The sequence below is a fragment of the Tympanuchus pallidicinctus genome, unplaced genomic scaffold (genome assembly GCF_026119805.1).
Source record: "Tympanuchus pallidicinctus isolate F22 unplaced genomic scaffold, pur_lepc_1.0 scaffold3, whole genome shotgun sequence".
Taxonomy (NCBI): Eukaryota; Metazoa; Chordata; class Aves; order Galliformes; family Phasianidae; genus Tympanuchus; species Tympanuchus pallidicinctus.
This window is the reverse complement of record NW_026294747.1, coordinates 23,032,516-23,059,289: the sequence shown is the minus strand read 5'-3', so window position 1 is coordinate 23,059,289 and position 26,774 is coordinate 23,032,516. Positions and strand designations below refer to the sequence as shown.

Here is a 26,774-nt window from a genome sequence, read left to right as displayed (position 1 = left end):
CAGGGAAGGGCAGCAGCCGGAAGACGCGCGTTTTAAGGCATCAGGCATTAAAATAGAAGCGGCGTGAACACGGCCTACGAGACAGCTCACGCTAAGCAGAGCCTCGCTCCTTATGTACCACATAGAAATGCATTCCACCGCTAACAGCGAGCGGCAGGCTGGGGTGATGTTTGCTTTCTGGTGGGGTTTTTGGGTTTTTCTTTTTAGCTTTTATTTTTTTTTGCAGGATGCTCTGAGCACACAATCTGTAATCAAAGAGCGAGCGTTTGCAGTGACAATGAACAAGAAACCTCAGGTAAGAAGGAGCGTTCAATAGGTCAAACCACCTCAGCACAGAGCTTTTAAGGCACAGGGTACTTGATAATTCCTATGGAGATATTAAAGCCATGTAAACAGCACAATAGAAAATAAATTCTGCAGAGAAACCTGGACCAAGGAGCGCATTTTTTCCCCTCAAAAGCCCAGGATGATCAAAGTGTTAAAACAAAAGGGTCGGTGGCAAAGTTGCGGCTTTGTTAGGGAGCAGGCACAGCACTCAGCCCAGTCCAAAGGAACGGATCTTTCTGAGCTTTCTACAGATTTAAAGATTATTTTGAAAACAGGTGAGTGCAACTCTAAAGCCTGACTGTTACACAAGCACGCCTTTCCTCAGTGCTAAACATTTCTAAAAATAACTGACTTCTTTGTACATTTTGCAGCCATCTATACCTACACTTGGCACCCCGCTTTTGCCAAGTTTTAACATAAAAGTAGAGTCAAGCAACTTAAAAACATACTTTACCAATTTTAACAGTAAGGAAGGTCCAGGAGCCATGCATTATTTACAGCTCAGAAACATGCAGGTTCTGGGGGTTTTTTATTTTTTTTCCCCCTTTGCAGCGACACTGTGTTTGTAATAAGAAAGTAAACACACAGCTTCCCCCCAGCTGTAAATAAACTTCTTTTTTTTTTTTTGCCTGCATAACGCATCTTTCTATCACCGGCACAAGCCAGACATCGGTGTTGTGCTGTGCTGAACATGAAATATTAATGTAGGATACCTATAAAAACTATCCTTCAGCTCACCCTCTACTTGCAGGTACATCCCTTACCCCTCTCCCCAGCGGCACCCCGCACCGCCTGCGCACTGCCCCACCTTCCCAGCACACAGCTTGCTCCCAAGTAACCTTTGTGTAGTTAAAATACATCAGAAGCAGGATGTGAGCTGCTTTCTGGCACAAAGTAATTGAACAAGGGCAATTCATGAACATGCAGGAACCAGGCCTTTGTGGAGCCTTACACTTCCAGCACACAGCCACGCATGTGACCGCACAGTTGTGAGCATAAAGGGTGAAGGGGACAGTAAAGAAATACTGTTACAAGCTTGATAATAGGTTTTTAGCACTGCCCTTCTGCATGAGGAGCCTCTCCTAAAGGCCAGGCTGTAGACCAGCTCGCATTGCCCACAGTGCCCCCTTCAAAAAGCAAAGCCCTGCCAGGCCATGAAGGCCTTTCTGGATGATTTTAAACAAAACCAAGCAGCAACAAAACCGAAACAACAGTAAAAAGGTTAAAGCACCAACATATGTTTCTCACGTGACGTTCATCTTGAGTTTCTGTACCGCACGCCAAGCGCCCCTAACATAAGAAACAAGATAGTCCTTCAAGGTCTGTACAGACGGTGTGGAGCTGAAAGAGAAATCTCCCTTATAAACAAATCCCCATAGGACCAGTCCACTTCACTGCACAACTGCCTCTACAAAGTGCTAAGGAACTGAGGAGTTACACCACATTCATATGCAATTATAACCATTATAAACAAACTGCACCAACAGCCTGGGCCATAGCCTCGCTGGCTTCGCAGTGTTCCAGCTGCACTCCCAATTTCTGAAGCACTACTAAAATACTTCTTATTTTCCCAAGGAAAAAAAAAAAGCTTAAAAAGTTCTCATCAGCTGCACAGATCCAGTCGGAGGATTTTTTTTTTATTAGAATTTCTACAGCAAAGTTGAACAGGCGCACAGGCAAAAGCTCATCTCTAAAAACAGCCAAGTTGCAGTAAGAACTCTTTAGGCCCAATGAGTTGAAGCGCAGCTGAAGCCGAGCGGCCTCGGGTGAACAGAGCTTCACAAAACCTAAACCAAAGGCAGAGATCTTACTGTTGGAGCTGGAAAAACACATCCGTATTTTTCTTTGAACTGCAGAAATTTCACAGCTCCCTTCTTTTTCTCTATTTAAGTTCTCCGAAGGGAAGTTTTCTATTTTCATTCCCTAGAGGAAGAAAACAACCCTCCTCTTCTGATGCCTCCTCCCACCTCACAACAAATCCAGACCACGATGCACAAAAAGAGCAAAGATTAAAAGCTTTCAGATAGAAATCTTCAGATGAATAATAGCAACATAATCCCAAAGAAAAAAATATATGTATATATTCCTTGATGTGGCACTCTGAACTACAGCCCACAGGCACTGCCAAGGCCCCTCCCCAGCCCGACCCCACTTCCAAGCTGCCTGGCTCAGTACGGCCAGACACCGGGGGCAGGGTGGGCAGCACTGGCAGCAGGTGCTGAGTGAGCGCCTTCCTGCTGCTGTGGGCAAGCAGCTCTCCAGACCTCCGAGGGACGTCCCACACACAGCACAGGATCCAGACACTGCTTAATGCTTACTCCGTATCAGCCCAAATTTCTGGATGATAAGAACTACCACACAACAATCTAATGTGTCTACCACAGTCAAGCTGAAAGGTTTAAAAACACATAGAAGCACAATCCATTTTGTTTTCACCCCCCAAACACAGATTTAAAGTCTCGTTTACTGAGCGACAGAATTCCTTATTAAAAACAGTAATTAAAAAAAACAAACCTTCAAAGAAATAGTTCCACTGAACTGTCATGCAACATGCCAGATGCAAACAGAATCCCCAAACCCTGTGATCTTTCTACTAATGCGTGGTAACCAACTTCTCCAGCTAACATGGGTGGTTCTAAGAACTTTTTGATTGTTTAAGAGCCGGGTCTTACTAGGAACTTAGTGTCAATGTTTGGATACAAACTACAGAGCTATATGCACAGGCATCAACACACTTAACGTAGAAGTTTCAGCGTTACATGTTAACTGGGTATAAAGGCATCAGAGTCCTAGTCTTCCAAGGCTTTCAGAAAAATGCTACTACCTGCGCCAATTAAGCTCCAAACAAGCCTCTCCCCATCAGAGCCCAGCATTTCCCTGCTCCACGCACACCAGGCAGGCACGGAGGAGCCCCATGTGAGAAGCAAGGCATCCTCCTTGTTACAGGCAAGCACAGCCACAAAGCAGAAACAAAAAGTAAACAAGACAGCTCCAGCCCTTATTTCTGACACCTGAGGACGCAGCTAAGGATGACAAGCCCCCATTACCTCCTGTGGTGCACATGGCTGTACACCCCCTGCCCTGACAGCAGGCAACAGCAACTCCAGCAAAGCTAACACCACGGGCCCAGGTGTGTGCCTGCCCCTATCCGGCATCCCGTGCAGCCCTCTGGCACGCAGGTGCTGCGCCAAGGGCCTGTCCATGCAGCCCTCCCATAGCAGAGAAAAGTTGATGGTGGAGCTGGTACTCAGGCCCAAACAGCACGCAGAGGGAAGGAAGGGAGCGGGGAGGGACGCGTGCCTCTCCGCAGGTCTGCGGGCAGTCACCGTTACACGCAATTAAAAAGTGGGAACAGGTGTAGTAGATACCATACTTTGATAGCCGAACAAAGAATATTACAGCACGTGACCAAAATGCGATGACATTTGTTCACCAATCGAAAACAAAAGCCACTCTCCAATGGCACTCTTTCCTCCACCCCCAAGAATTAGGAACTTGGAAACCTCTCCATATTGAAGCTCATCTTCTCCCGGCCTCATTTTTTGACACTTGAGAAGAAGTTGAAGGGAGAACCTCATGCACCCGGCCGCCGCAAACCCACCCCGAGCCCAGGTGCGCCGTCCCGCCCCGGCACCACGGAACTGCGGCTGCGAAGCGACTCGCCCGACGGCAGAGCTCCGAATAATGGAGAGAAAGGGAAGAAAAACAACAGCGGGGAAAAAGGAAAACACCACCGCGGAGACGAGCGAAGAAAGGAGCATGCACACGACCAACACACCAAATGGCAGAGTCCCACACAGGGCCGCTCCACCTACGCACGGAGGAGGGCAGGGACGGCAGCGACGAGGACGGGGCACGGCGCGGGCCGGGAGCGGAGCGTCGCTGCGGGCGGCCCGGGGCGGGGGCAGCGGCCGGCGGAGTACAACTTGCAGAAGAAGCGGAATTCTCCCGGCCGCTGCTCGGGCCACAAAGACGAATGAAAAGAAGGTGGAGGAAGGAAGGAATAGAATTTTAAAAAATAAAAAAAATTAAAAAAAATTAAAAAAAAATTAAAAAAAAAGCCTGCGGCAGCGGGTTTACTACGAACGATCAATCACCGAGAGCGAGCGGCATCGTCCCCCAGCCCGGCACCAAACTTCCCCGACAGCATCGCGGCGCTGGGCCCGGCCAGAGGGAGCGGGCCCGCAGCCCCCCGTCCCCGCGGGGGCCCGGCGCGGTGTCATCCCGGCCCGCTCCTCCCCCCGCCCGGCCGCCACCTCCCTCGGCCCCGCGTCCCCCTCCTCCTCCTCGCCCCGCCCGCAAACTTCTGGCGGGGCCCCGGGGGCCGCAGCGCCCCGGGACGCTGCACCCCCCTCCCCCCCCCACCCCCACAACCATACAGACAGACAGACACACAGACACACACACACCTCCCCGGGGAGGGGCCGGGGGCGGCGGCGAAGTTGCGGCGCAAGTTGGGCGCGGGGCGGGGGGCGGCGGGGTCGGGGGGGGGCAGGGAGGAGGAGGAGGAGGAGGAGGAGGAGGAGAGGAGGAAGGCGGGATACTACACCCTGCTGGCGGCGGTGCGGCGGCGGCGGGCCCCCTGGCAGGACCTGGCTGCGAGGGGGAGGACTCTTCTTCATAGGGGGAGGGTGCTGGGGCCGCCGCTCCTCCGGGCCTCCCTGTGCCCCTCTTCCGGGCGCCTCTCTCTCTCTCCTCCTCTCACTTTCTTTAAGCTAAGCGGGGAGTGGAAGATGGTAGGTTGCTCCCTTCTCCTCCTCCTCCTCTTCGCTCGCTCTCGCCTCCGTGGGGTCCTGTTCCTTCCCCCTGTCCGCGGGGGGCTCCTCCTGCGGCGGGGAGGAGGGGGCGGGCGGGGCGGGAGGCACGGAGCCGGCGAGGCGCAGGAGGAGAGAAACTGTGACACAAAAACAAGCCGCGAAGCTGAACTCTTCTTCAATCCCATTCACCCGGCCCGGCCGCAGCACCGCGCCGACGGATCCCTCCGCCGACGGCCTCCCTGCCTGCCTGACGCGCGCTCCCGACGCGCCGCCGAGCGCGTCCCCGCCCGCCCCCGCCCCGCGCCGGGGGGGTCCGGCCCGCCGCCCTCGGAGCCCCCCCGCCGCTCCCGGAGCGCCCCCGCCGTCCCCTCGCCTCCGTGCCGGCGGGGGCGGCCACGCCGCCTCCTCTCGAGGGGGACTACTTGACGCGTCGGTGCGGCGAATTTATTTCCCTTTGCCTAAGGAACGGGCTGTGCTGCGGCACCCATTGCCTAGGGAAAAAGCCCGGATGTGAAGTGAGTGAAACTAAAGTAGAGTGAAGTAGGGCACCAAACTCTGCCGGAGCCGCGCCGCCCGCGCGCCGCCTCCCTCAGCCGCCCCCCGAGCGGCGGCGGCCGCCGTCGCTCGGGGGGCGGCTGAGGGAGGCGGCGCGGCGCGGGGCCGTTAGCCGTCTCCCCCTCCCCCCTCCCGGCCGGCCGGCGCGCGGGGCTCGGCGCGGGAGCGCGCGCGGCGGGGCCGCGCGCAGGAAGCTGGGTCGCGGGCGGGAGGAGCCGCGCGCGCGGGGCCCCGCCGCGAGGGGCTCCTCACAGGAAGTTGATGCAACAGGGCCGCGTCCGAGCCGCCGCCGTCACGCCGAAATAGCGAAATAAAATCAACCGGCGAAACGCACGGCGCCGAGCCGCGTTCGGTTTTAATTACCGCTTTCCCGTCAAAGTTCTGGGGGGAGGAGGGTGTTTGCCGGGGAACTTTACGGCTTTCTTAAAGCGGCAGCTCCTGGGCTCCCGTAATTACGTAAGGAACTCAGACTGCTTTTTTTTTTTTGCTTTTTTTTTTTTCGCCGACTGGAATTAAGTTTCCAGTTTGTAGACGAGAGCCTGAAAACACAAACCTTAAAGATGTAGAACCCAAGTGGAGTCACCCAAACAGGCATCTGCTCACCTCACAGCGCTCACCTTTCTCTGGGATGGTTGCACAGGACAGACATGGATCAGATGGAGCACGTCCAGAGGAGGGGCACAAACATGGTCCCATGGGTGGAACACCTCTCCTTGTGAGCTGAGGCTCTCCAGCCTGCAGAAGAGAAGGCTGCGGGAGTCTTGAGTGGCCTTCCAGTATCTAAAGGGGGCTGCAATAAAGGACGGGTCTTTAGCAGGATTTGTTGTGAGAGGACAACAAGAAATGGTCCCAAGCTAAAGGAAGGTAGATTTAGATTGGATAAAAGGAGTAAGTTTTTTACAACAAGGGTGGTGAAGCACTAAAACAGGCTATTCAGAGAGGTGGTGCATGCCACATCTCTGGAGACATTCAAGGTCAGGCCGGACTGTGAGCGCTCTAACTGTACGTATCCCTGTTGGTTACAGAGACTAGATGTCTTTTAAAGGTCCTTTCCAACTCTGATGATGGTGTGATTGTATGAAAGACCTCAACATCTCAGGTTTCTCCTGCATCACTTCTCACTGTGGGCCAAACGTTGCAGCCTAGTCACCAACCTGGGGTTTGGTTTTCCCTTCTGTAATAGTTGGAGGCACTCAGCTGGAGTCAGCTGCCCACAACACAATCTGGAGCTGCTTTTGTCCTTCAGAGTGTTTGACAGATGCACCACAAATGTAAATACTGAGCCCATTTCTTTCACTGTTTTTCTATCTTTCTGATTAAGGAACAAGTTAAAAGAAGTTGGAACCAGTGATTAAGTGTTACAGATTCAGCATGTTTATTCTGTTGAGAAGTCAATATGTGCGGTTTGACTGAAGTTTGTTTTAGAGATGAACTTTGGACAAAGTTCAAAGAAAAAAAAAATCATCATTCACTATTACAGCAGATGTACAAAGAAATTGTATGCCATTCCTCCCAGAAGTCAGGCCGTGGTAAGCGCTGTGCCACACCGTCTTTGTTAGGTGCACGCTGCCCACAGAGATCTGTGGGTCATAGATGGGTGGCTCAGCCTGTCTCACACCAACCTCAGCAATTTAATCCATAGGTTCTGATCAGATGTGCTGGAAGTGCTTTAATAACAACGTACATACTCTGCTCCTTTGTTCAGGCTCACAATGACAAAGAAGAGCAGTCCCAGCCTCTGCACTACTTCTGGCTTCATTTCCACATCAGCAGAAAGGGCTTCCCCAGGTACGTGTGTAACATATTGCTTCTGGTAGCATTGGAAGTGATCTTGTATATGAAATTGGAAACAACAGCACTATTAAACACGCAGCTAAATGCTTGAATAAACCGGCTGTCATTGTTTGTTGGCTTCATGCAGATATGCAGCATGCTTCCATAGCAAGAAAAGCAAAGCCTTGATAGAAGTCTACAAAAAAAAAAAAAAAAATTCCCTCCTTTGTTTCAGGGTGTCTGCCCACAAAGTTGGCCTCCACATCCCTGCCTCCTAATGTGGCATTCTCTCTGTTCACCAAAATTCAGCCTTCAGCTTGCACAAATTTTCCACTGTCTGTTTGATCACATCACCCCATCCCCTTCTCCAAGTTTATTTCCAAAAGCACAAGTCCAAGCCAACTCCAAGGCCTTTCCAAAGTTAGCGGAAAACTTGTGATAATCAACAGGCTTTCGATGAGAATTCGCAGGCATCTGCTTAGTGATGCTGTTTCTCACCAAGTGAAATGCAGGAGCTTTTCAAGAGCTGCTGCTTACAATTTTTGTAATAATGTTCAGAAGAATAACTTGCATTGCTAATGCCAGTTTTGTTATATCCAGCCCACTTTACAGTGCCATTTGCTGAGAACACTTAAAGAGTGTCTTCTTGGATTTTGCTCTATCACTCAGCACTTGCCTGGCAAGCAGCAAGTGTGAAAGCTCCTAACCTCCACGTCAAAGATGGAGCCAACAGAGCTGGGTAGCCACACGGTGCTTTCCCTTTCCACTGTTTCCAGCATCAAACTCAAAAATAAACTAAAAGTTAATTTCTTGCCTATTACTGTTCTTCCCTGTGCTGTCAGCAGGAATGCTAGATGACTGCATATGGGCAGGGGGACAGCCTTGCAGTTGTGCTTGAAAGAGAAAGTCACAGAGCATTTCAGGCAAGATGTGCTCCTGTCTGACCAAACAGCTGGGCATTGACAGGGGTCTCTCTCTCCAGCAGAGAGCTCCCTCCAAGCACATACCTTCCTCCTCCTAGGCTTAGGGAAGAGCAGGGCATAGCTCGCTTCTAGATGATACAGAAAAATCAAGCAAATGGTTTAGACTACTGGCTAGAGCTAGAGCCTGAGAACACAACACACACAAGGGGCTTGCCATTAAGGATAACAACCTAACTACAAACCACACTGCTTAGCAGAATGACTCTGACTTCAGCCAGAGCTTATTGCCTTACATAGGGCCCATTTAGTACAGCAGCTGATGAAGCAGACCCCTGCTTGCTCTGGCCCATCCAAAAGACCTGCTTGCTCAGCAGGTGCCAGCTGGTCTCAGCTGGGGGTGGTGCAGCTGCAGGTTTGCTCTTCTGAGTGCTACTGGCACAGCTGAGGCTGGGGGAGTTCTTGGTGCAGTGGGCCACAAGTGGGTGAGGAGTGCATTGCTTGGGATCTGTATTCCGAGAACAGTAATTCAACCTTTGCCCCTTTCCCACTGCAAAGCTGACGTTCCCCACATTGTCCCAGCAGCACAGTACCAAATTGTCTGTGTCTCTAGTGGGTTTGTATTGGGGATAGATGCGACTTTGCAGCTAGTTATGGAAGAACAATTTTATCTTACTGTCCTCTGCCATCACGGAACGTTTCACTAACAGGAGATACCTTTTATGAAGTACAGAAGTCATAGGATCATAGATCCTACGTTGGGTTGGGAGGCACCTCTACCTGTGAGCTCCACCACGGTCTCTGATCTCTCAACGGCTCCCATACACGCTCATCCCTGGCTCCTGCACAAGCCTGCACAGATTTTGGCTATGTTAAGGTTTTAGTATGTCAAGTCAGGAAGGCTGGCTGCTTCTTATCTAATCTGACTTTCAGCACAATGCAGGGTATTTAACCAGTAAATCTATCTCAGATCTTCAATTTAGGTAGGCCAGCACATACCTCACCCTTCACAAGCTGTTGCTCTCTGCTTCTGGAGATGCATCTGCCCTCAGAGAGCTGAGTGGCTCCGACCGCTTCCAGATGGAAGGAAAATCTGAGCAGTGATATCGTCTCCAGCAATCGAAAGGAATGGGTTTCCTTACCTTTTTTTGTATCTTTTCTCTTTAAGTAGATGTGAGCAGTCATAAAGGGGACATTGCTTACGGCTCTCGGGTGGCTGGCCAGGCTGACTAAGCACGCTTACCGATCCCGCACACTGTTTAGAATCACAATGAGCTGGAAACTGCGTGCCAAGACGTGAGCGATCCAGGGAGCAGTTACTCATTTTTAAGCCAGCAGTATGAACTATCCCATGAGCAATTGCAGCTCCATTATCAGGTAAAAGAAGCTCTTTTTGGCTCTTTGCCCTTTTTGTTAGGCAACATAATGCCCCCTCATTCAGGCTGATTTGTTGTAATATCGTCACCCCATAAAATTTTTCAGCTGTAGCTTGCTGGCCCACTGGTGGTTTCATCCATTTCCCAATCCAAATGCCCTTTTCTAGATACCCTCAGCAGAACCCTCTCACTTTTTATTTCCTAAGAGCTCAGAGAGGAGAACATCAGTAGAGTCAGAAAACTGTGGATGGAAATGAAACCACTAAGTATTCAGGGACCAAAAGAAAGGAAATAGCAATCTGTAATGGAGATTTTCCACGTGCCACTAGCCTGATAAGTGAATAAAAGTCCACTCAGAACAGTAAACCAAGGACACAAGCCACGAGCAATGACAGCAGCCACCAGGTTTTAAACACAGGCATATAGGCATCTCAGCTGGTAGGCTGCACAGAAATCAGAGATTACAGGCAAATAGCATCTGTAGAGAAGTGTCCATTCCCATAAACAGTACAACCAGCAGAAAGAACATCTTTTTAGCTCTTTTAAGTGTTAATGATCATTTTGGCACCTAGCAGGGGAGACCTGATACAACAGAGCCTATCCTGAAGAACACATGATGTAAAAGGTGAATGCAGAGGAAGGGAAGGGGGAACCAAGCTGCACCAGGTAAAGTAGGTGGTGATGATAATTTCAGGCTGCTAGCTACTTCAAATGTAGATACTGATTGCAGTTTTCAAAAATCTTTGCATAAAATTGGCCCCTGAATCCTTACATATCACTACATATGTAAAGATCCTGGGCTTTGAGGGGATGGAGAACCTAAAAATCAATTCTGTTTCCTTCAAGTGTTTAACTACACATATATTTGAGCTGGGATTACCAGCTGAGCACTAAATTCACACCGCTAATTTCAATTTTAATCTCAGTATTGTCTTTTGTTGAATGACATAGCATGAATAACACCAGCATTTCAAGCAGTGCAGAAGTAGCCAACTTTTGGGAAGCATTAAAAAAAAATAAAATAAAATCACGGAACCCCTGTATTTATCTCATGCTGCCCTGGCTGATCATTGTGCTGACAAGTAGGCCAGCTGTGAAACAACAGTTACTTAGGAGCAGTGGGAAAAGGCAGTGCCAGAGCAGAGCTGTGCACGGCTTTGCATGCGAGAATGAGTTAACTATGACTCAGACAGAGAGGCGAGTGACAGTGCAAGGATTCAGAGTGGGTTTTCATGGCCTAACAGCAAGCAATGTTAGTTAATGGCAGACTATCAGGAGTTAAGTACACTGTGGGTGCTGCTGCCCCTAGTTTTGGTTTTTGCCAGGTTTCTGCTCTGGCCTCCAAGTCTCATCTTGCCTCTTTTTCAAGTTAAGGAGCTGCCTTTGGAACCGAGTGGGAAGAGGCAAAGGGAAGGTCAAAAAATAGTCAGTAAGCATGGCTCCTATGCAATGCAGCTGTAAAGTATCCTTTTTATTTAGTTTTGGCTTACATTAGAGCTACATTATAATGCATAGCCATCATATTTGTAGACTGTCCTAGCTCATCCAGTTCCAGCCCCCTTGCCATGAGCCAGGACACCTACACTAGATCAGTCTGCCCACAGCCCAATCCAACCTGGCCTTGAACATCTCCAAGCGTTGCTTCTCTGAGCAACATGATCCAGGGCCTCATTCCCCTTGCAATGAAAAAATTCCTTCCTAATAACTAATCTAAATCTATTTACTCATTCTACGACTACACAGCTCGCTAGAGTCCCTCACCATCTTCCTATAGGCACCCTTTATTCCCTGAAGTCCACAATGAGATCGCCCCACAGCCTTCTCTTCTCCAGCCTGAACAAGCCCAGCTCCTTCAGTCTGTCTCCATTGGAGAATTCCTCCAGCCCTCCAATCATCTTTGTGTGGCCCTCCTCCAGACTTGCTCCAACTGCTTCACAACCTTCTTATGCTGCAGGCCCCACTGCTGAACACAATACTCCATGTAAAAAGAGGCCTACAGTGCTACTCCAATTTATAATTATTTTAATTTCTTCCCCTCAAGCCTTCCATTTTTTGTGTGACAAGCAAGTTGCGTAATATATCACTCAAAAGTTGGGAAATGCAGCAGTGAAGCCTGTTTGTACATTCTTTGATTTAAAATTGATTAATAACAGTAAGATGCACCGATGTTACACTTCACAGATAAAAAACAGCTAGATAATGTCAATACATTCACCAATCTCATTGGCATAGTTCTGCTGTAGGAATAACACGGGTAAACACAAACTGGGAGGGACAGCATGAAAAAAAGTTTCCTTCTGAATTCTGTTAGGCAACTGAGCGGACACATGACATAATTTTGTTAGTTGCTCTTGCAGTGGACTTGAATAAACAGAAGTGAATTAGAATGAACGTCTCTGGTAGTTTCAGAACACCACAAAGTTCCTGTTTGCCTCAGTTGTTGAAAGCATTAATGCAGTGCTTGCCGTTGGCCAAGTAGAGTTGAACAAGGAGGGCTAGAAGCTTCCTGAAGAAGGTGAAATGAAATGGGAGCTTGTGTTGTTCCCCTTCATGGAGACATGTCGTGCCCATCTCTTGCAGCAGCTAGAAGACTCACTGTCTGTCTCAAGAGAGTTGCATTAGAATTGGAAAAGCAACTCTTGGGATACAAGCTCATTTGCATAAAAATGCATGTATTGGGACTTTCCAGCTTGAAAAAATAAATAAATAAACCTGAGAGGGAGCAATGAAAGGCCTGCTAGGCAAAGGACAACATGAAGGGGGCCAGGGAGCAATCAGTCACCACATCTCAGTGTGAGAGAGAAAGCAGCAAGAAATGAATCGATCGGATAGTGTTTAGAACAAACAAAAAGCAATACCTCTTCACCCAACTCATAATCACATTTGGAACTCCTTGCTGCAAGATGTGGAACCTGACAGGATAGATACGTTCAGAAAATCACAAAACAAACCTGCAGAAGGATGCAAGCCATACTTTCACCACTGACTACCAGTGGCCTTCAGGCCCCATTTCATACAGCCCTCCCAAAGTACCTGAGATGGGACATTATCAGGGAAAGGATAGGCTAGATAAGGCAGCTTTAGTCTCTTACCAACAGCCAACAGTATTGGCTGTAACAACCCAAAAGATCTATGTGGTGGAAGGGCAACAGAGGGTAATAACAAAAGGATTAGTGCAAATGGAAAGGTGCTACAAAAGAAAGGAAAAGAACTCACCTAAAGTTGAATATCTAGGCTCACACAGAAAACTCCACAAGTGAGGGATCTCCAACCAGAGATTTGTTCCTTGTGGCAGTCAGACTTTAAATGAGGTCTAAGAGAGGTGCAGACAAACTCTACCTCTTGCAGACACACAGCTGAATTGCCTTCACCTGTGCTCCCAGGGCTGACCGGGTTCTTTTCTCCATGTGCTCAATCAGTGCTTTAGGCCTTGAGGCAGCAGTTACCATAGATTGTCACAGGTACAAATTCAGGAACAAAAGATGTCACTTTTTTTTTTTTTTTTTTTTAGAGGGGAAACAAAATCATTGTAAGAGACTTCTCTTTTCACATGTGCTTATGGTATGCAGACTTGGTGTGCCTTCTGCTCTGCTTCAATAGAATGAAACTTCTCATACTGTGGTTTGTTTTGTTGTTATTTCACAAACCATTTGGGCATTTGCATGGAAACCACATGGTAAATTTGTATGAAGAGTGAACCATGGTATTTCTGTCGGTGCACACAGTAGAAAAGGGAGAGCTGCTAGGAGTGACAGGGCCTGGTTTAATTCCACCTCAGAGGAACTGAGAAGTCCTCCCTCTATGGAAAACATGTTCTCTGCAACATTTAAATCTATATTTAACTTGAATTTTACTTCTTCCACTTTGGACCTAAAGAAAGGCTCGTGTACCTAAAAGTTCACTTGTGTTTCCCAGTGATAACAGTTGATTTCATATACCACCTTTATGATTTGCTCTTCTACATCCACAACAACTATAGCACTGCTAAATATATTGAAGCTTGAAAAAGGAATTTTTATCTCCCCACTTTCACATGAACCATGTCTTTCCTCACTTGCACAGGATGCTTGCCTCTTTCTAGCAAAATTGAACTTACAGTGCCTGGGAATAATCATATCAATGGGTATTTCTGGGGAATTCATTCAGAAGTTTTAAATTCCTCAGGGAATCCTTTCTGGCAGAGATGAGAAGACTGTACTGGGAACATTAACCTTAATGGATAAAATGAGAGACCTCAAACACTGCCTGTCCTTGTGGAGAAATGTGTCCTGTACAGATTTAGTGAGGAATTCAAGGAAAAATGTCCAAATATGCAAAGGTGCTATAACGCCATTTCCAGCCCACGCTGGCCTTCAGCAATTCTTCTTTTGCCCAAACTGAAATAAATTAATTATCTCCCAGAAACAAACGTTTCTCAGCTATTTGTAAACAGCTGAGGGATGGGAAGTTACACCCCTTCTACCGTGGTGTCCTTGGAGGGGATCAAATAGCTGCTGTTTATTTATCTTTACTAGCATAACCGGCTGTCAGCGGATTATCTCCTTCTGGCATCGAGATGGCTCCTTTTCACCATCAGGCAGCTGCAGAAGCAGCAGAGATTTTTTTGCTGATTTTTGGCTTTCCAATTCATCGTGCCTCTTCCTTTGGCTGTCGGTGTGAACTGCTTGGTGGGAAATCTGCCTGCCAGGCCAGCCTGTCCCGATCCTGTGATACAGTCTGGAAAAGTTTAGAGGCTCCTTCTTTGTTTTGGTATTGAGAAAAAAACGGCATGATTAGGTAGATAAACAATAGTGTCATTCCACATCCTTCCCCTGCTCAAGGTTCAGCTGCCCCCTAGATGTGCTTAGCAATGATACAGGCATGCGCACTCATGCTGGGAAGATGAGGATCATGAGGATCCCCATCCTCACCCTGGCAGAACTGTTCCAGACATACGACGTTTGCCATGGGACAGCAGCACCAGCATCTGATTGAAATAAGAGCTACGTTTTTATAGGCACTGTGCAAACAGTTAAGGAAAAGACTGAGTATTTTCACGCCTAAAAACATAATATGCAGCACTGGTATCAAGGAACTCCAGCTCTTATCCCCAGGAGAATAGAAGCCCTTTGCCAATACCTGTCTCTCTCCTATTGCCACTCCTAACCCTGAGCTCCACACATGCAAAGGGGTTACGCCGGTGCCAGAAGAAGGCATGCAGCGTTAGGATTATTCAAATACAGTCCTTATCTTCATCTGATGAAGAAAAATCTGAATGCAGTAATGAAAAATCCTCTACAAGTGCCATCTGCTTTCTCCTATTATTATTTTGCAGCACATGTAGAAAGCTCTTTGCTATTGACTTCAGCTAAGGGCATTTCAAGATGGGTCACTTGAGGGAGACTCCAGGTGGTGTGGGTTTAGGAAGGTCCCTGTGATTCATTTACCTGTGGGATCAAGGATATCTTAAGAGTGTGTGTGGGCTAGAGCAGATTGGTGCCAGGATGAGTGCCAACGTCTGCAGTGGTCCAGGGTGCTGCCTGTGTTGAGGCTCAGAACAGAGCAATTTGAAGGCTGAGATTCCTCACCTTTTTATGGTGAGGATTAGTTACACTGATTACAAGGGCACCAAGATGCCTGCTCTGGGACCACCTAAGGTTCCTCAGTCCCACGGCTGTGGATGAGACCTCAGGCTGCCACAGTTCAGAAGTACCCTTTAAGCTTTCATTTGGGCTTATGTGAGACATATCAGTTTGGCATGGACAGGACACCTCTTGGATGTCCTGCAGTGCATTGATTTTGCAAGAGGCGTGCGGGGTAGGCATGGCATTCAGAGAGATCTCCAGACCTCAGTCCAATGGCCTCAATAAAATCATAGTATCATTAAGGTTGGAAAAGACCACTAAGATCATCTACTCCAACCTGCACTTTTTTTTTAACTTCAGATCAAATACTTGGATCAGAAGAGAAGGTCAAATAAACAAAGCAGAGAAGACGAGAGACCATGAGATCAAATGAAAGCAAATAGAGAATAGACATGTAATAGATGTATATGTGATAGAGGTAGATATTCCTTTCTGTTGGTGTTCAAAGGCAAACTATACAGCTGTAGATATTTCCCTTTTATGAGAAGAAACGAGACATTGGAGTTACCCTGGGAAGTCACATACCCAGTCCTGGTGACACAGGCAGTGCACATGCTCTGGTCGAGGCAGGTAGGGGATGGCATATAGAGGTAATCACCTGGAGGGAGAGGCAGAGATGCAAAGGGGTGGCACAGACAATGAGGGAACCCCTGGAGGGCATCAGCAGAGGGTGGGTGACAGGCTGCAAGGAAAATATAACCAGAAACTGAGTAAGTTGTTTGAGAACAGCAGGCAGAAAGTGAAATTGGGCTGAAAAACGTGAAAGGGAAAGATAAAAGAAAAACAACAGAACCAGGGAGAAAGAGAGAACAAAGAGAGAAAACCAGACTGTGAAATCCACCTGAAAAGATAAGTGAGTGCCTCGCTCTGTATCTCTCACTGCAGCGAATATTTGGAGGATTCAACTTGCTGCCTAAGGCAAATTATGTTAAGTAATGGGGAGGATAATGGGGTTTACACATGGAGGGATCTTCTTCCCTCCCTACTTCTAGTTCAGTAACAAGTTGTGCCTTTACACGATGTCCTTTTTATAGGGAAGGGCTCTATGGTACATCAGGGATTTTATAGGGAATGTAAGGGCTGCAAGGGCTTGGACCAGAAAAAGTGGCTGAATGCATTCAAAAATATTTCAATGTTTAAAAAAGTTGTGTGTTCCTACTGTTGCTTGAATTTTTATTTTTTATTTTTTAAATAAAGATTCTGTTTGGATCTATTTTAGAGAAGAATTCTGATATATTCCAAGCCTATTCTCCCTTCCTCCTTTATTTCTCTCTTTCCTTCATGATTCATCCCTGATTCTCATGCTCTATTTTAGATTATTGTTCTCTTTTGTTGATTTTCTAGCTCATGGGATTTTCCCTTCCCTTCCCTTCCCTTCCGTTCCCTTCCCTTCCCTTCCCTTCCCTTCCCTTCCCTTCCCTTCCCTTCCCTTCCCTTCCCTTCCCTTCCCTTTTCTCATGAAATCTCCCTGATCCACATGAGGATTTGATTTTTTACCTTTATTCCTTCTTCTCCCTTTTTCTTTCTCTTCAGCCCTAAGTGCTCTCCTCAATGCCAAGCACAATTCCACCTTTAATTATTGCCCTCTATGAAATATCCCTTCTCTCCTGCCTCCTAATGCATAACATCTCAAATCATCCTACTTCCCTTCGTAATCTTGTATTCACTCCTCTATAAATTGCCTCCTTTCCCCTTTATCTTTTCTTGGCATTTTCTTTCCTGTCTTTCTTCCTGCCTGTATCACAGTGAGTATCCCTCCTGTCTTTCTCTGCCTCATTTCTCTTCCTTGTTTGCTTCCAGCTTTGCTCCCAGCTTTCCCTTTCTCCAATGCCCCCCTCCAGCCAATATGTCTCTGGCTTTCTCCCCTGTTTTCCCTCCCTTGCTTCTCCCCTTTCCCTTCTAGCTGGATGTCTCCTGCTTCTTCTTCCTCTGCAGCCCCAATAAAACATCATCTCCCTCCCCTCTGGCAGGAACAGGGAGTGATGGAAGGCTTGGGACCAGGAGGATGGCAGGAGCCACTGGAAGGGCACTGTAGGGGAAGAGAGAGGCAACAACAACCAGAAAACAATTGAAAAATGCACTAGAAAAAGTAAGGAGGTTCCTAGCTACCTGTTGCTGTGATAATGAGCCAGAATCACTGAATTTCTGGTCTTCTACTCAAATGTAAACCAATGTTTCTTCATCTGTATTGCAGTGGTACCCAAAGGGCATGGCAGCGTTATTCTCACACTAGAGGCCTTGCCACACTGGCAGCATTTTTGCTTGAAGGCAAAGAGCAGGGGGGAAAGTGCAGCGTGTGTGCAAAGTTGTAAGCAGGCATTAGGCAGGGGAATTCATAGCTGCTTGGTATTCCTTGATTTTCTACCAGCCCTGACACACATTGAGATGCTTGCTCACAGAAGAGCCAGGATGACACCTCCACCATGAAGACATGCTCAGCAGCTAGATATTCTCCTCCTCTCTCCACTGCTTCCCACGGCTGAACGCTGCACACTCACAGTAACAATTCCCTCACATATTCAGGAAACTCTAACCCCTGGTTTAGGTACATGAACCAGGCAGAAGGCCAGATAGACCTTAATTAGACATTATCATATTCTCACACAGTGAAGTCTTAAGATCTGCCCATTTTGCTATTCCATTTGGGCCTAGAGCTACAAGAAAACAAATAACTAGAATAAAGAGTGACTGCCTTTTCTAGGTACGTCTTCTGGCCACGTATCAGCGTGAGCCTGCTGTACCCTTTGCTGCATGTTTGTCAGGAGAAGCTAAGTAAAGGTTGTATTCACTGCTATTTGCCCTGGTTCTGTGATATGCAGCCAGTGTGAAATTCAAAGACAACTTAGAATGCTATTACCAATCCTACTAATGACATTTTTCCCTCCCTTCGTTTAGTACAAAGCAAATCATACCTCAGGTGCTTAATTTTCTTCTAAAAAAAATTAAGACATTAAACATATTTGCTTTTCAGCTCCCAAATAATCCACCTCTGATGCAGTGGTTCTGACTTCCTAGCGACTGCCTGTCTAGAAATATTTGTGAAAGCAGCTCTCTGCACAAACATACCTTCAGGATCCAATCTGAGTGAGTACTTCCTGTGCTGCAGGTTGGTCGTGAAGTAGAAGGGTTGCTGAGTAGACTTTGGTCCTTACAATTGCAATTGCTTTCTAAAGAGCAGGAAGTTTCCTCAGGCAGCAAAAATATGTTAGCTTCATCAGCAAGACAGCACAGATTGAGGCTGCTGGCACTTAATACATGCAAATTGACAGGAATCCCAAGTCACCCATCCAAACTAGCTCTTCTGAAGGCAGCACTCTGTGCCTTGCCTCTCTCAAACCTTCCACAAGTGCTGACCAACTCTTGTGGCACCAGGCTAGCTGTGGAACGAACTGGTGAAACACTGACAGAGACTTTTGTGCTAAAAAGGATCGTGACTTTTGTAAAGCTGCATTTCAATGACATAGTAAAGCAGAGGAAAACATGAAGTAAAGCAACCTATGCAGTCTTTTCTAGTGCCTTGCTTGAGCGATAGCCGAATCACTGGATTTCTCTGCCTACTCTTCCTTATGCAAACAAGGGGAAGTGATACTTAGTCATTATTATAATATCTAGGGATGCAAATTACTGTGTCAATGATTACTGTTTGTTCTCAAAATACATTCCATTTCCCTTTATCCCATTTACAACACGGCATTAGTCACTTCCAGTGTTACAGAATCATAACCATTCATTCCTTGAGATGATGTGCTACTTTCCCTAAAAATAAAAGCATCTCTTAGAGGTAGGCCATTGTTCGACACTAGGGCATACAGGATCAAGTTGCTTAGATACTAGGGTGATGAAGGCTGTTAAGGACAGAGGTGACCAATAAACAGCAATAAAAACTGCATAATATATTGAGGATACAGCAAATGCTTGTCTAATGTAACATCTGATGGCTAATGAGGATTTGTAACTCATTTGTAAGAACAGCTTTATTTTTTGCAATGATACTGATTGCATCAGGAATTTCATACTACTACAGAATAGTACATAAATTAAAATCATACACAACTATTAGCACACATTAGTATGCTTCCTTGCAGGGGGTTCTACAAAGTGAGGAAACATCTTCAAGAATCAACCTACATTGTCATATTTTTTGCAAAGGAGTTTGTCACAGCTATACGGGTATTAGACAGTGCCAACATCTCCCTCACTGAATCTGGGATCGTAAAAAGTCTCTGATTTCTGTCTACATATTGTCTTAGCAAGGAAAGAAAACGTTTTCTTGAAACTTGGCTGAATATTGAATGAGCTTTAATCACTGGGACGCAGAAGACAGTTACTGAGGTTATGGTTGCACACAAAATTGCAGTGATTGAAATGAAGATTGGAAACTGACAGAATTGTTCAAGCCTGTATCTGTCTCAGATCAGGTTCCATATACCCTTCTTCATGGGTAAGAGGTAACACGTCTTGATTCTTACACAGTTTTCACACCGTTCCACATGATGGTGTGGCCCCTTAGCAAACAAAGAAATACAGGTAAGATGAAATCCACAAAAAGTAGGTGCATGACTCATTACAAAGATACCTTTGGAAACATTTATCAATTGTTCCTTGTCATTCGGAGAGGAATTTTCAAACGGGGTTCTCCCAACATCTGTGTGGAATCCATTTTATGCAGTATTTTCATTAACAACCTGTGACAAGGGAATAAAGAGTACTCATAAAATCTGCAGACATCGTCTAGCTGGGAGAGGATGCAAACAGTTTGGCGGATGGACTGAGAATTCAAAATGATCTCGCTAAATTGGAGAAAATCAGCGACTCAGTAAAGAAAAGTACAAAGTGCTACACTTAAGAGAAGGAAATCAAAAGCACAAAGAGAAAATGGGGAATAAACGGCCAGACAGCAGCACGGCAGAAAGGCAGCTCAGGGTGTGAGCCATGGACTGAATAGGAGTCAACAGTACCATGCTGTTCCAAAAAAAGGCAAAGCTAATGCTGGCTGTTGGGCGTGTGACACATCAGGTACCTGTTTTGCCCCTCCTCGCACAGGAAGGCTGTACACAAACTGAACATCTCAGAGCTGAGCAGCAAATCTGAGAAGAGGTTTTGAAAGCGTGTTCTGTGAAGAAAGATTCAGAATTGCTTAAGAAAGGTGAGATACATACAGAATAGTATGGTCATTGTTGGCTTATCAAAATGAAACTTTTTCTCTGACCACTGGGAGCAGGTTAAGAAGACATTTCTGCTTCAGATCAAGTACTCAAGTAATGCATGAAAACCACTGCCATTTAGTTACAATGTTGTTCAGCACGTTGTGACAAACTTCATCGGGGAAATCGTAGGTTTGCTCAGGCCTGCCAGCAGGCAGCTAATGAAGGATGAAGATGGAAACAAGCCCAAGGCGTATGTCCAGGGTGGCCACAATTGAATTGTGCCACCCCAGGAATGAAGACAAAATGATTTATTTTGTTACAAAGCCTGGAGATGGCAATATTTAGTTTGACAGTGAGGGCAGAGCAACTTCCTTCTATCTACTAAATTAGAGAGAAACCCTGTGGCAGCCGGTGCAAAAAGGCCATGAATTAAGTTCCCAGCCCCTTCTGAAGCTCCGTCTGAACATCTTGGTGAGGAGATCCCAGGAGGTTTCTGGGGAACAATAAAAAGTGCCTAAGCTCTCACCAGTGCAGAGTCTCTGCTTTTAGTCTCTTGTGCCTTGCCTACATCCATGTGGACATATTGTGTTTCCGTACCCATCAGTCTCTGTTGTGATTTAACTGGAAATAAAAATTGACAAAATTTTCCTCCTCTTTTTCAGTTCTCCCTAGAGCTGTCTGCAGTTTCTTTGAATACTGGAGTTTTGAATTTCATTAAGGAAACAAAACAATCAAAAACACAGAATGATTTTGGAACCCACTGAGTTTGTCACCGTTTCTCAACTTGGAGAAGCAAAGTATAGCCAGTGCTGAGTTGCAAACAAGGTTCTGCTATCCTCCGCTGGCCACATTTAGTTAGCAATGTGTCCTTTCTTCTAGATGACGTGGGAGTAGAAGATATATATTTGCCTTTGAAAACAATCAAGAAGCATAAGGTTCTAGTAAGAGTTGTCAATCTGGGATGCTTTTTGGAACTCCATTATCACGTAGGAAGCAGCATCCTCTAGCTGGAAGGATGCAAAAAACCTGAATTATGCTCTTTGCTGTGGAGTAGGAAAGCAGATGAAATAGTGTAGCAAAGGAGTGAATGGCCCAGTGGGCCGGGGACTTTGCTGGGCATGTAGTAGGAACTGGGACTTATTGCACATGCCACATAGAATCATAAAGGTTGGAAAAGATGTCTGAAATCATCTAATTCAACCATCAGCCAGCCCATCCCCACCATGCCCACTAACAACAACCCTCAGTGCCACATCCACATTTCTAACACCTCCAGCGATGGTGAATCCACCACCTCCCTTGGCAGCCTGTTCCAACTCCTCACCACTCTTTCTAAGAAGTTTTTCCTAATATCCAACCTGAACCTCCCCTAGCACAACTTAAGGCACGACACTGTGGGGAAATCATTGCAGCTGCCCCTGCATCACAGCATCTCCAACTATAAAATGAGATCATGATTCTGGCTTTTCCTTAAGACTAACTTTAACTTTCCTTATAAAGAACTCACAGGCCTACAGATGATAACTTCTAGATAGGAGATAAAACATGTTCTGTGGCCCCCTTTTTTGGTAATAAGCACATTTCAGAACTCCAGTAGTTAGGTGAAACAGTTTTGGATGCTATTATTCAAAATGTGTTGCTAGAGCAAAAAAGAAAAAAGAAGCAATTCATTCCATTTAACTGCAAAAATTGCAAAATTAAAAGTTAGCAAAGCAGCCATCAATGTTCATGATACTACATCTCTTTCACACAGAAAATGATCGTATCTGAAGCACCCCATAGAATTAACAAAATACTCAAATTGAAAACAGATTTTTTTTCAGACCTTCTGACTTAGAGTTAACTTCATCCATTAGCAGCAGTGTGACTGCTCACTAAGGCCTGAGACCAGTCCACCTCAGCATTCACTGGACTGAAAAATTTGCTATAGCCCAACCAGTCACAGTAACTGATACGTCAAAGAGGTGCCTTGTGATCGCAATTCAAGGCAGTGCATCTTCCAGCAGTTAAGCACTCTGATATGTAAGCAGAGAAACAACGCAAGACCACAGATGGAGCAGTTCCACCCAGGGAACTGATTCTCCAGAAAGGCTCAGAGCGCACAGCGTTTTTGAGATTCTCTTGCAATTAATTGGCTTCTCTTCTTGTGACGCCACCCTTCCACTCGTAGGCTGAAGCTCACGCGCCGGCCCCGACATGCTGCCACACGTTGAAGAAGATAACAAATATTGATCTGTTTTACTCTCTTTCTGCAAATGCCCACACAATTGCGTTTAGTCAAGGAGCATTTGAATTGTCGTGGAGATGTAGTACCTTTGTGGCTGGGTTGCTTTTTGTTTTCCTGAGATTGACTGGAGCTTAAGAAACAGTGTTCCTTTTCTAGCTCTGGGGCTTTGTTCCCATCATCTTCCAAGAATCGTTTTTCGGTTCTAAGAATTATCGAGTGCTGAGCTGGTTTCTGGTAGAGACGGCAGAGCAGATGAACTTGACCTGGAACATACTGATCCTGTTGAATATTTCTGATGAAGTATCCCGTTGTTTTATTTCAGCTAGGAACAAAAAACTTCATTTCTTCAAGGTGAAAATGTCTCATTTAAATCATCCTAAGAACACGACCGTGAAGTTTGGCTCTTCAGATTTGTCAGAATAAGCCCACACTGGCCTGCTGGCACCACTCTCCCTAATAACACTATTTCTCTGTGCAGGCAGTTGCTTGTGAAACTCAGCTTAGTCCTTTCACAGCACCCTCTTAGCACTTTCCGAAAGCCATTTAGCACTTAGCACAGTAAGCAATATGTGGCCAAGAAGATGGGAATATAAGAGGGATATATTGGGGACTACTGCTGTTTGAGGGAATTTGTGTGTTAAAGCAGATGATAGTATCAGAAACAGTAATTAGGTACCGTGGCAGACAGCAAAAAATAGGGCTAAGTATCTCCAGACTCTGATTTTGACACCTTTCTAAGCAAATCAAAATCAGCAGTCACCAGAGCTCAGTGGGATCTTTGTATTTAATCTGAGTGTAATTGATTTGAACTTAGTATCTTTCAAAGAACTAGTTGGCCATCCAGTTATTTCCCCCTTTAAATAAGTATGAGCTACGTGGCAGTAAAAAAGTGCCTGTGAAATAAGTATCTGTTAAAAGGGATATCATGTTTGGTGAGCTGTTCCAGGATAAACCACCCATTAAAAGTTTCCTGGTTCATTCTATTGCACAGCAAGTTTGCATGCCCATGATTCAGACTTCAGACACCAGGAAGTATTCCAAGTCCAGTACTCTGCCTGCTGCACTGAGCTGCAGGTGGATGCTCGGCAGTGGCTGGGAAAGCTCTGCCCACCTTCCACGGCTTGAACAGCTCAGCCTGTGTTGTTCTTAACAATCCTTTGTATTTAGGTCCTTCATATTTCAGTTCACAGCCTGTTTTCTGTTTAGCTCCCACCAAATGCAATACACAAACTTAGCCCACTCAGCTCTGCTGGCACATTTTGAACCCCTTCTCCTCATGATCTTTCGTAACTTAGCACTAGCGTACAGATTCTTCACTGATCCTCCCTGCTCCTCTTTGTGCAGAATTTGCTCCCTCTGTATTCTGGAGACAAGTTGGCAGCCCAAGGAGCGTCTTCAGTGCAGAAACAGCAGATCCAAGCAGGTGGTGAGGTCACATCAAAGATAAATCATTAAAGATACAGACAATGCATTGGCACCGGTGACCAACTCTCATGCACATGAAGAACTTGTCCTTATGCACCTCCTTCTTCCCTCCATACGACTCAGATGATCTGCTACTGCACACAGCGCATTGCCAACTGTGTGTGTATTAGCCAGTTCAGTCTGCTGCCATCAAGAACATTAATGTCTGTGAAAGCTTCCGTGTTCTTATAATCATCCATTACCTACTACAAGGTCTGGAATATAGAGCTTTCCTCTTACTCACCTTCTACAACCCTCCTATAAATCCTGTTTTTCACAATGGCGGGGAACAAACCTGCGGAAACTGGATTAACTCCACACTTGTCTTCTATTTCCAAGTTCTGTTTAGATTTCGTTTTAAAGGAGTAGGTGGTTTTGCAAAAGATAGCTGTTCGATACGATTCAGAACATGACTCAAAAGACTACAGGAGTGGAAAGAATGAATTCCTCGCTTATCCCATCCTCCTGCACTGCAGCCCTAGGCTCCTGCAGGGAACAGATGACACGACACCATCAACATAATGGTGCACAGCAAGCAGGAGTGCTTCTCACCGCATGGCCACATTGCTGTCGGAGCATTGGAGACGTACCGGAGCCAGTTGCCAGCGAGCAGCTCCTACCAGTACGGCCATGGCTACTGGGGCTCAGCGCCCGGGCCTTTTTTGCAGCCCCTCGGCAAGGCTGTAGCTGCTCTCCTACACTTGTTAGTATACCCAAGATGTCAACTAAAACTGCACTGCTAACCACTGCTACACCTGAGTTAGCGACAGCTTTCCCAGGTAACAAACGCGAAACCTCCTGGAGAGCTAATTGGTGCCCTTGGTTATCTGTTCCTTCAAGGTTTTCTTCCACGCTTACATCTGCTCCTGTATCCAGCAGTGTTTGTGTACCGCCCAGGGCAGCTTTACTCAGCTGGCTTCTGTTGTTTTTGATCTTTAAATACAAGGGGAAGGTTCACACAAGCGCAGAACCACAGACGGACTTGGGCTGGAGGGACCTTAAAGCCCACGCCGTCCCACCGGTGCCATGGCAGGATTGCCACCCATCAGCTGGGCTGCCCAGCGCCACAGCCAACCTGGCCTCGAGCACCTGTAGGGATGGGGCACCCACAGCTCTCCGGGTAGCTCTGCCGGCTCCTCGCCGCCCTCTGGAGAAGAACATTTCCCTAACACCCAACCCGACCCTTCCCTGGCGCATCTCCACGCCATTCCCTCGGGTCCCGCCGCTGTCACCAGAGGGAAGAGACCCTCGCCCAGACTCGCGCCGCGATGATGGCGGCGCACCCAGCCCCGCCCTCCGCCCGACCGCCATCTCCATGGCCGTGCCGGGGGCGCCCCCTGGCGGCGGCGGAGCGGAGCTGCCCCGCTCGAGGCCTAGAACGATGCAGTACCGACCTCCGACCGCCAGAGGGCGCCGTCTCCCCGGGCTGTGGCTGGGGATGCGTGCCTGCGCACTGCCGCGTCCCGCCTGCGTCACCGCCCCGCGGCGCGTACAGCGCTCCAAGATGGCTGCTGCTGTCAGTCGGTGGTGCGTGGGAGCGCTGCTCTGTGCGCGCTCTGCTCTCGGTACGATGGAGAGCACAGGGACAGGTTTCCGAGCAGAGCAGCCTGTCGGCCCCTGCACAGCTAGCTCTGTGGTAAAATGAAGAGATTTTGCAGTGAAAATACAAAAAGAGAAGGAAGAGAAACGGTCCTTCAGAGGATAAAGGTTAAGGTGCCATCCTGATTTCTGAGCAGGCTTTACCTCCACGGGCCAAATGCATGATGAAGGCAGTTTGAAAACCCGAGTGCCGAGGCGGTCAGGCCATGTGACAGAGCCTCGTGCTGCTCCGCTTCCTTACAGTCGGAGGAAGGCGCAGTAAGACGGCAAGCTGAACGCCTCATGCTGCGCTCACAAGCCTTCGGAGCTGACAGATGTTTCCTCCGGGGCTGTTATTCCAAACACCTCCACCATTTATATAGCCACACAGGCCGCGTGGGTGGAATTGGATGTCGCAGACAGGCTGAAAATAACTCAGACTCCGATACCTACTGGCCCGTGTGGAAAATCTCAGAGATCACGTTGAATCACAGGGTGCGTGGCTGGCAAATGCACCAAGAGGCACAGATGGAGCAATGGTGGGTTAAAGCGAGGTTGAGACACTGTGATGAATGCCAGCAAGGACTCCATAGTAGCATCACGCTCAGCAGAACCAGCCTGGCTTAGCCTGCATGGCTGCTTTGTTAACGCCTAGAGCAGCATATGGAGGAACAAAATTGTTCAGAAGGATCTTTATTTCTTATACAATCATCATTAGAAGTGGACAGAGTGGGCTAAGATGGAGTGTACTCAGGTGAACTCAGAGTTTCCTGCTTTGCTCCGAACACAGAGCCCAGAGAATTTCACCCAGCTGCTTGGTCATTCCTCTGAGCACAGGCTGGCTTCCTTTGGGCACATCTTAGAACCAGCACTCACTGTGAGACGCTAATATTTTCCAAGGCTGTCCTGTTCATCCATGCCAGCCTCTAGAGGACAGGGAGAAGCAGTGCGAGAAGGGCCCAGGCACACTCAGCCCCACCCTGCGTCTACCAGCATGACATCCATAGCTGCCAATGTAAACGGCAT

The 26,774-nt window shown here is 47.2% G+C and overlaps 1 protein-coding gene and 2 long non-coding RNA genes across 19 annotated transcripts in view; 1 reads left to right on the top strand and 2 right to left on the bottom strand.

Moving 5' to 3' along the window:
* Nucleotides 1–5,019, bottom strand: part of PHF21A (PHD finger protein 21A) — a 124,567-nt gene extending 119,548 nt beyond the window's left edge. For 7 of the 12 annotated variants that reach the window (XM_052696915.1, XM_052696904.1, XM_052696911.1 and 4 more), the window contains exon 1: nt 4,877–4,994. The gene's annotated coding sequence lies outside the window, so the exon portion shown is untranslated. Of the gene's footprint in view, nt 1–4,424; nt 4,554–4,736; nt 4,784–4,876 lie in introns of those variants that run through there. The other 5 variants (XM_052696907.1, XM_052696909.1, XM_052696908.1 and 2 more) reach the window with 5 other exon arrangements.
* Nucleotides 4,991–21,126, top strand: LOC128087393 (uncharacterized). Of its 5 annotated transcripts, none has more exons than XR_008209816.1 (5): nt 4,991–5,063; nt 7,345–7,427; nt 9,504–9,709; nt 18,304–18,416; nt 19,418–21,126. It is a non-coding gene; the product is annotated as an uncharacterized LOC128087393 (long non-coding RNA). The 5 variants fall into 5 exon arrangements; XR_008209815.1 differs by lacking the exon at nt 4,991–5,063 and adding an exon at nt 5,473–5,599; XR_008209818.1 differs by lacking the exon at nt 4,991–5,063 and adding an exon at nt 6,044–6,095.
* LOC128087394 (uncharacterized) lies at nt 11,714–13,026 on the bottom strand. 2 transcript variants are annotated; one of them, XR_008209819.1, is made up of 3 exons: nt 12,925–13,026; nt 12,660–12,741; nt 11,714–12,303 (listed from the first exon to the last, which is right to left on the bottom strand). It is a non-coding gene; the product is annotated as an uncharacterized LOC128087394 (long non-coding RNA). The 2 variants fall into 2 exon arrangements; XR_008209820.1 differs by lacking the exon at nt 12,660–12,741 and having other exon boundaries at nt 11,714–12,397; nt 12,925–12,975.
* Nucleotides 21,127–26,774: the final 5,648 nt, after the last annotated feature.